The sequence below is a fragment of the Anoplophora glabripennis genome, unplaced genomic scaffold (assembly GCF_000390285.2).
Source record: "Anoplophora glabripennis isolate ALB-LARVAE unplaced genomic scaffold, Agla_2.0 scaffold1536, whole genome shotgun sequence".
In the NCBI taxonomy this organism is placed as follows: Eukaryota; Metazoa; Arthropoda; class Insecta; order Coleoptera; family Cerambycidae; genus Anoplophora; species Anoplophora glabripennis.
The window spans coordinates 31905-39080 of NW_019417629.1; positions in this window are offsets into that span (position 1 = coordinate 31905).

Consider the following 7176-nt stretch of genomic DNA (forward strand, 5'->3'; position numbering starts at 1 on the left):
GTAGTAACCTCTCATATTCCCTCTTTGACTAGGATGTTGGTAGTTGGTGGTATTACTTTGGTCTAGTGATTCTGCTTTAGCGTGTTACTTCTTTAACTTCATGTTTTCCCGTTTGTCACTATTTTCTTAAGAGGCGTCCTATTTTTTTAGTGCATCCTTGCATAATAGGGTAGATGGGCATTTCCTAGATATTACTAGTTTTCCTCGTTCTTAGATATCCTTTTAATCGCTTTTGAAAGATTTCTATTAGTGTATTATTTTATCGGAGGCTGATAGTAGTTGATGTAGTTCCTCGCTCAAGTGTTCTGGTTTGCAATTGGTGATGAGGTTCGACTTTCCAGTTTCTTCGTGATAAGGACATGTAGAAATGGAAGGGTTCCGTTTTAATTCATCTTCGTGGTAATCAGGTACAGATGTATTCTACTAATGTGGTCCAGGAATTTTTCTATTTTGCCATGAGGTCAGAAGACAAAGTATCGTCAACATATCTGAACCAACACCTCGAAACCTTCCATACACATATTTGCTGAGACTGAGGACAAGAAGATAAGATTCATCTGATGCGTATTTTTGCTAAGTCTACTAAATTCTCATCCCTGTTTTCTATGATGAGCTTTTGATAAAGTTTTTACAAAGCTTCTCTGACATATCGCCAGCATCTAGTTGGATTTTTGTTGACCAAATTTTCAAATGCGGTTTTGACACTATGTTCAATCTTTCTCACTAGGTGTTTACTTTTTGTGACATGTACCGAATGAATAGGTCAGTGGCTGATCTAACTGAGCTCATCATTGGTTTGGAGATGTCTGGTTTGTGGATCTTTGGTAACCAATAAAGTTGAGGAGTTTTTGAGTCTATTATAACGAGAATGTTATGCACTTTTTTTATAAATGTTACCGCCTCAATTTGCAGATGCCATTTCCATTCCAACTTTCCTGATATGATTGTTTTTGATCTCCTAATATACCGCAATGTTGTGAAGTACTTTTTTAGTTTTTTCAATATGGTAAAGTATCCAAAACAAACAGCATCAATCCGTTCTTCTCGACCATTCCATTTTATTCTCAGGCTTCGAAGGTAACACGCGTCACAAGCCCACGTTATTTCGACACAGGTATATTTATTTACAGTATTAGAATCAATCCATTTCTGTGTAACAACATCCAGGAATGTTCTCTTCCAATTTCTGCGGCACCGCGCCCAAGGGAAACAGCGTAATTAACTAACTTGGTTACGATAATTAAATTTATGGTAAGGAATACACCAAAAATAGCTCTCGGCAAAGCTGTTCATAGTTCATTGCCGCAGATGTATACTATGTTGGTAAATTAAGTTTGCTTGAATTATTTATTCTGGCCGTTCTTTAAGATATCTGACGATATTTGCTTTTCTCGAGTTTGTATAGTCTCCGGATAAATTTGTCCAGTGAAATTCTTGTCAGTCCATCCCTCTAATTACTCCTACCTTTGGGCTAATAAATATTAATGTTAATATTTATTAAAATGAGATAAGGCTATAATTATTTTTTCAAAATATTGCAGAGATACAAGCGTCCACACAGGTCCAAGTTATGGAAAAATAATAATGATTTTTTTTAAGGCTGAACGTTGAAGGTTGAAATGTGATCGAGAACATCTACATGTTGCCCAGGTACAATTAAAGGGTAAAATACAACGTTTCAACGAAAACCTGGAGAAATTTAAGGTGGTGGTGATATTGGTCTACCTTACTGCCCAGAAAAATTCCAGGAACAATTGACAGTGAGTAGCTTTATTAATAACAATGGGTTTAGTTAGACATAATATTTCCGAAACCGAAGCGCGGAGACACCCAACAAGCTTCTAAAGGCGGCGATTGACCAACGAAGAATAGAACAAAAGAGAACAGTTCACTGAAGAGCTCCTAAAGTGTATTGAACAACATTAGGAAAAACCCATCCATTATTAGTAGTAGAAAGCATCTTAGAAATCAATGACTTAAGAATATATGTAACAAGATTAATCACGAGAGAATCCAAGCAGAAGTAAATTTTAATTTTCAGACACTGAAGAATCAATTATTAAAATTTAAGCGGGAACTGGAAATAGAGAAGAAAGCAGTAGCTGATTTAAATGGCCAAAATAAAAATTTGGAAATAGCCAATTCCAAACTTTCCAAAAAGATATTCAGGGTCAAATGCAATATAAAGAAGTTGATGGGTCATAGAAAAAGAGCAAATATCGAAAAACTTGAAACGCAGAGAACATTTGCTGCAAATTGATAGCAGATAAAGAAAATTAGAGACCAGTTTTTGGGCGAAAACAACAAAAATTCGTCTGTCAAAATTTGTACCTCGTTGTTGGGTCATCATCGTTTACTTTGTCAACTTCAACCGTTTTGTCTCAGATTGTTACTAGTGACGAAAAATTGTGCCTTTATGTCAATGTTAAGAACTTAAAGTTGATGTAGATCTGTCTATTATGAACTACTTCCGAGGAATGTAGCCATCACTACTACCAAAAATTCCGTCGTTTTGACACATCATCGACTAATTCTACAGCACGATAACATCCTCTCTCATACTGCTAATAAAAACAATCGGCTATACAGCAGCTCCATATCCGTTCTATGAATATCTTCTTGGTCTTGTTCTACCAGATTTCCATCTCTTCCACTCCTATCTTTCGAGGAATCTCCTTTAACGACGATGTTACACTCTAAAATATGTTTGGTGTACTATTAGTACCAGCACCACGAGACACCGAACTTTGTTATGTGTATTAAGTATGGACTAGAGATATAAAAAAAACTAGATTATTCCTCTGTACACTCATCTGTAACATATTGATGAAAACTAATAAATAAGAAATCTGTATGTCTGATGGTTTCTGTTGACGAATAGTCGGGACATAAGTGAGCAGAGTAGTTGTTTTCCGTAATATTATTAGTCAAAAAAGTGTATTTTGTTTATTACATGAAAATTTTGAGTTCAAGTCACTACAAACTTATAGATCAAGTCAATAAATAAAAAACCTATAAATCCCCTTTCAGAGAGTTTGTGTATTTGTTGTTTGATTAATACAATTAAATATACGCCAAGAAACACACCTAAAACAGCAAACCTGTCGATAGCTCGGCGCTGCCGATATATAATTCGGAAATTCAATTTGCTGTGGGAATCCGTCCCGTTGGTGTTGGGAATGAATGATAGTGCGTACGGCCTCACACGCAAATTTCATCTAAATTTCATAAGTGAGCGACCACTCCGATCGATGTATTCGTTGAGAAACCAATTAGGAGGCTCCGCCGCTAACCGCCCTTGATTTATACTTATTGTTTAATAACGATCGATTAATTAAACTGGGAAAAGCCCGCGCTCGCTGCCGGCGAATTATTTCTATTAGACGGGACGTGCGGATGTTTTCAATTTGGCCACAGGAGTGTGTTGGCAGGTTTGTGCCTCGCGGCATTCTTCGAGCTGGAGGTAATAAACAGATGATGATGAAGTGCAATCTATCAAAAATGTGTAATAATAGCAATGATTCGTTTAATATATATGATGTCTCAGATCCGTTGTTCTAATTTCTTACAGAGAAATGGTGTTAGGATTAAAGGGTGTTTAGAAATGTCCAAAACGTTTTAGAAGTAATGTTAAAATGTTCTGTAATGAATCTCATTTGTTTTGTACAACATAGAAAAAGAAAATTGCATTTGGTATTTAATAAAAGCAAAAAAAAATCAGACGCATTATTAAAGCACATTTAATAAATTGAAAGAATATTGTCGGTCGGTGGCCACGGGGTTTTAGGTGTCAGTACACGAATCGATAAATGACACTGTCGCGTGTTTGATTTCGGATCGCTACCGGAAGATTGTAGATGGGCTGTATTCGAAGAGGGGAATTAGTCACTTTCGCTGCGGTTATGGTAGGGTGGAAGAACATCTCGGGTCACTGTGAGAAATTAATTCCGGTCGGTGTTTAAACATTCCCCTAATTAATGAGGTTTTTCAAATTTCCTGCATTGAATTGCGGTTAGGACTTAAGGACATAAATCGTTCTTGAACCTACTAAAAAATAATATGTCGCCCCCTCTCCCGCACAAGTCTTTGAATTTTGTACTAATCGTTGCGACTAGAACTAGGGGTAGACATATTACTATTACTCTTTTTCTCAGCTTCCTCTGGTGTATTCTGCTGTGGATAGGCCAAAACCAAGTCCATCAGAAATCTTTGATTTAAAAAAGATCGTGTATACAGAATGACTGCTTTTTGCGCAATGGTATGGATATTCTGATTGAACGAGTGTAGTGTGATCTGGAAATCTAGAATTTTAGGGAGGGTATCTTAAAAAATTACTGCACTTAGGTTCCATTGGGTTCCTTGTACTTCCTCCCATTAGAAGATCAATCCACCTGAGCCACTAACCAACCTATTGCAAAGAAAAAGATGGTGACGTTGCTCAGGGGGATGTCTCCAATATAGCACATGTAGTACTGTCTCGTCTTCCTGTTCACAACCCCTACAAAGAGGTGCTTCACACTTCTTCATATTGTGAAGGTGATTCCTTAGCCAACAGTATCCAGTTTGAATACCTGTCACCATGCGAAGATTTGACCTAGACATGGCCAGGTATTTTTTGGGTGTAGTCTTGCTAGGGTATTCTAAGAACTCCTTAGCAAATTGATAGCTATTTATTTTATCCTACCGTTTCATAAACTCTTTGTGGGTGTTTTCCTTAATAACTTTAACAAGTGCTGACAACGGAAGAACACTGGTGTGACCGGGGACCTCTGGAAATATACTGTCAGTGTCTGCCTGCAGAAGGGGCATCTTCCTGATGACCCCATTCCATAGTCGACTCCTAACTTCTCCGCAACCAACGTTCTTGAGGCGAAGCATGGTGTCAAGGTCACTTCTCTTAGATCCATCGCATAGATTCAGTTATGTTCAGACAGGCAATCCTTTGTACCTGGCTGAGCTTTTGTTTCGCTGTCGTCTGCTGCTCCGTAGGCTAACACTGGTCTCACAATGGCAGTGTATATCCACATGATCACTTTTGGTTTCATTTCCCAGGTTTTACCAGTATGGTGTGATACCTCTAGTTGAAATAATAAATGGAATGACGTGCACTCGTATTTGTTTCCAAATTCTTTTTATTTTTACTACTACTTTTTCTTTCACTTCTGAGTATTCTTTTATTGTATTTTGGTTTTATCCCAAAATATTATATAAGTTACTGTTTTGATGAATAACTGATTACATTTTTTTGTTAATAGAGGTTTTACTAGTAGAGTGATATCTCTGTTCCTTTCCTTCATCGTTGCTTAATAAAAAAACTGATGTATTTTAGGTAAACTGCGATACTACAAATCAAGTTTTGTTTGCGCCACCCATATCTACATCCTGAAAATGAAGTGCGTTTCTAATTTATATCACGAGAGTCGCTTGTACTCAATCTGTGACTGACATGTACCCCTAAGATGATCGATACGTTGCTCGCGATTCTGCACGTTAAAAACCTTTCTCGTTTACTGCCTATGTTTGCCCACTCCGTGTTTGCTCTCTATTTTATTTGCTTTATCTTGCGTCTGTTTATCCAACTATATTGCTGTTTACTGCAATTATTTTTGCCTCCTGGGCTTGTTCGACTGTAAGTCTTTATATTGCGGAACCTAATAATATAGAAATCATTGAGAGGTAAACCTTGTAGACAATTTTTAATGAGGAAGTGGTGGAAACACAAGCATGGGAAATAGAACTAACATCTACCTAATTAGGTATTAGTACGCTAGTTAGTATTTCTTGACGATAGTAGAAAATGATAACTTTATTGTACTCTTTGGAAAAAATTAACATTATATCTGTTTTAGTAAAACGACAAGGATAAAGCCTTATAAGGAACGACAAGAAATATGTCAGCTACAACAGAATCATAGTGGCTTCTTTTACCAATTTATGTATACAAGCATAGGTATTTTCAAAGTTGGTGAAGGCATTCAAATAGTAAATAAATCGAGGTGCGAAAACTCGATTGACAAATATATATATATATTTTAATACCTTTATTAATACTTTAATACATTTTTGGAACCGTTGCGCTGACTTCATCGTTAGCTCGGCTGGCTCTGTTTTCTAATGTTTATGTAAATCGCTATACAGCGTGTCCCACTAGTGCGGGAAAGTCCAATATCTATGTTAAAATGAGGAATATATGAATTTTTCTTTTTACTGTGTTGTCACATTTGTCGGAATGTACAAATTAAAAATATATTCAACTATACAGGGTGTTCCACTTTTCCTGGCCTGGCACCAATTTTGGTTTTTTAAATGGAAACACATTTTTTATATATTTTTTCGGATCCTACATCAAAAATTAAGGGTACTTTGTGTAGAATAGTTCTATTCAAATATTCACAGTTTTGGAGATATCTCGCTTGAAAAGTTTTTCTAGTCGATATTGGCTGCTTACATTTTCTGTTACTGACAGGTTATACTAATAGCTACTAAGTCCATTTTTTTATCAGATGTTTAGTAAGGATGACTCTTCCGAATCATGCTCCAAAAACTGGCCTGCGTTATACAGGGTGACCAAAATATTATGCCACAATTGCCAATTGAAATATTGAAAAATCTCGATTTTTTAAATGCAAATGCAATATTTTCATACCATGAGATGCAGAATTAAATTCTCTACAACTTTGCTATACCTGCTCCTATACCAAACTTCATTAGTTTTAATTGACAAGTATTTGGGAGGATTCGATTAAACTTTACTTTTGATAAAACTGTAATTTACGACTAGCTAAAAATATGTGACAACAGTATAAACTGAAATCCATTTTTTTCTACTTTTTAGTAAATTTTTTTAGTGATTTTTTCTTAAAATATTTTTTCTGAAAATCCAAAAAGTGAGGCACAGATCAAAACACTGCTTCAACAGACTTTATAAATTTTTTATAGATACCAAAAAATGAATTAAAAAAAGGGAACACATTTTTTTGTAGACCCGTAATTTTGGAAGAAAAATTGCAAACTAATCGAAATCAGCTTATTTCCGTCCAAAAAATATTTTTTTGAATATGAACTGTAAAAACAACATTTTTCATTTTTAGACCCCTGTAACTGTTTTCTACAAACGAAAACAATTGATGCTGAACATATTTCGTAAATTTTGTGAAAGTTGATTTCGCCTTTGCA